General features: G+C 43.0%; 1 pseudogene; it reads right to left on the bottom strand.

Annotated features, from left to right (window-relative positions):
* Positions 1-438: 438 nt before the first annotated feature.
* Positions 439-2,380, bottom strand: LOC122890264 (annotated as a pseudogene).
* Positions 2,381-2,673: the final 293 nt, after the last annotated feature.

Here is a 2,673-nt window from a genome sequence, read left to right as displayed (position 1 = left end):
GTATGAGGGAAGTTTCAGGGCTGCTGATTAGATTCTGCTTCTTGACCTGAGAGCTGGTTACACAGATGTGTTCTTTTCCTGAAAAACCATTGATATATAAACTTAAAACATGCATTTTCCCACACACATTTTATATTTCAATAAAATTTATAAAACCATCATTTTAAAGAACCTAAACAGATTTTCTAATCTAAGGTGATATAATAATCAGTCATAAGTGAGAAACAACAGATGCTACTTTAACGATCTCTCACAACATGACCCAAATACCAGGGGACATCTGCTGCAGTGAAAATTCTTTTCCCTCTCAGGTCAACAAGGAAGTTATTATTTTTTTTTTTGGAAGTTATTTTTAAAAGCACTTGGGAAGTTCCTCCTCTACCCCTCAGGTGGGAAGGCTCAGAGAAGGGAGGCATCTCTACAGCCACCCTCTTGGCCCTAATGGAATTCTTAAAGGTTGGAGACCCCATAGAAGTGGACAAAGGCTGTGGCTACCAAGGGACAAAGAAAATCTGATGAGACTGGAATCCTAGGTCTAATTTTCTAGGAAATAATATGGTCAGGAATTCAAACAGCATAAAGGCCAGCTCCAGTGATGTACATCACAGCCATAAGGAAGAACCAGCCCATCTGGCCCACTGGCCTTGACAAAGCCCTCAGCGATAGTGAAGTGCATGGTGGGCTCAACACTGCTCAAGCCAAGTCCCAGGAACACTCCTGCCTTTGTCTGCCAGTGTCTAGGAGCAGCAAACCAGTCCCACTGTGCTACAGTGATGGCAGAAACGTCCAGGACACAGACGATGGAGAGACGGATGAGCCACAGCTGTGGGGAGCAGGAGAAGGAGTCATAGAGCCAGGAGACAAAGCTCCCCATCATCAGCAGAGCAATCCCTGAATAATACAGTTTGGAAAAAAAATCAGAGAGGCTTTTTCTGAATGACAACAGATGGTGTGAGAGAGCTAGGAGAAGTTTAAGCAGAGCACTGCACCCAAAAAGAACATCCCCAAAATCGCCTTCTCCTGTGGAGGAGCCTTGAAGTACACACTTGGTCTGAGCATGGTCAAGATTCCCAAAAAGAGAAAGCACAAAACCAAGCAGATGGATCCAGATAATGCCATTTTGTGTATGGATGCAGAAAATGCTCTTGAAGCAAGCCTGGAAGGAGGGCCTCGGTGGTCTAGGGTCATGTAGCAAGTAGTCCTTGTCCTTCAGCCGGTCAGGGAATATGAGTCGAATCAGGTGACCCTCAGCGTCCCTCCCAGAGCTTCTACACAAACTCCTCCAACTTCCCATGGCATGGTGGGCTTGCAGGGGAAGTACTAGTACCCACCCATCCACCCCTTCTTCCTGGGACAGGGGGCATGCTTGCTCTTCTTCAGCGACCATGGGCAGGTTCCGCTGGGGGACAGTCCCCCATGCCACATCCTTCAGCCCTGGAGGTGGCCTGTGGCTGAACAGCTGCAGATCGTTAGCGCCTTCCCCTGCAACAGTGAAAGTAAACCTTACCTAATGACTGACAATCAGTGACTATGAAGAAAGTCATCTACCAAAGCCTTATAGTAATAGTCAAGAAAACAGAAAAGTTGGATGGTGTGAAAATCAATGTAAAAGTGGAAGCAATTTTCTCTGCATTTTTATATTTGAGAACCAGTTTTAAAATTGACAGATTAATCATTTAAGTAGCTGTATGTATTATAATGGCATTGACCATCAGACTCAGATTATCTATCACACATTGCTCATTCATTCTAACATTAAAAATAAATTTGAAGAATGACAGTTTGGGTATGTAATATTATGAATGAAAAGTTAATCAAATTCTAAAGCTAAAATTTTTAAAAAAAAGGCTTTCAGAACATTGCTAGGTAAAAAAAAAAAAAAGGAACTAGAAGAAGAGAGTGGGAGAAGAGATGAGACTAAAGCAGAAGACACCAGGATTCCAGCACTGTGAGAGCCTGTGGTCACCTCGTCTCTGGCCTCATTTCTCCTTCCACCAAGGGCACTTTATGTTCTAAATCTGCTTCAGCAATTTCATTTTCCGGAACTCATTATGCTCTTTGATGTCAAGTGGTCCCTCTTCATTGCATGTATCCCTCACTCCTAGTGACCTGACAAACATTCACTCTAAATTCTGACTCCACACAGCTTCCTGAAGCTTTTTCCAAACCCCCCACATTTCCCCTCTAACTTGGCTGGAATGCACAACTCTTCCTTCCATGCCCACACACTACTCTTCCCCACATTGTTACAGCCCCTTTATATATCTATACACTTATTTTTATACTTGTTTTGTCCCCAGGTCATTCGAGTGTTAGCGTAATAGCTTGCAGGCACCTCGGACTCATCTTTGCAGCCATGACCATGGAACACAGTGTCCATGTCGGTTACTACATCCCAGACTCCCTGTTCAGTGAAGATTTCTTGAATTCACAAACCGGTTATCAGAATACTGTTCAACTGAAAATCTAACACGCTCAAATTAAATCGACTACACCAGAGAACATGAATTTAGTAAGATTTAGAGCAAAGTTTTTAACCCTGGGTTTTTAAGACCTCATTCCAGTGGTGAGTGTTAAGGAGTTCTTTCTGCCACACAACCATCAATTAAGGATGGTAAGTAAAAGAGGGTTGAATCTTCACAAGCAAACAATTTAATAGCATCAAAATGTATA

This window comes from Neovison vison, chromosome 11, assembly GCF_020171115.1.
Source record: "Neovison vison isolate M4711 chromosome 11, ASM_NN_V1, whole genome shotgun sequence".
NCBI classification, from domain to species: domain Eukaryota; kingdom Metazoa; phylum Chordata; class Mammalia; order Carnivora; family Mustelidae; genus Neogale; species Neogale vison.
Note: the sequence above shows the minus strand (reverse complement) of the source record. Positions and strands in the feature narration are given on the sequence as shown.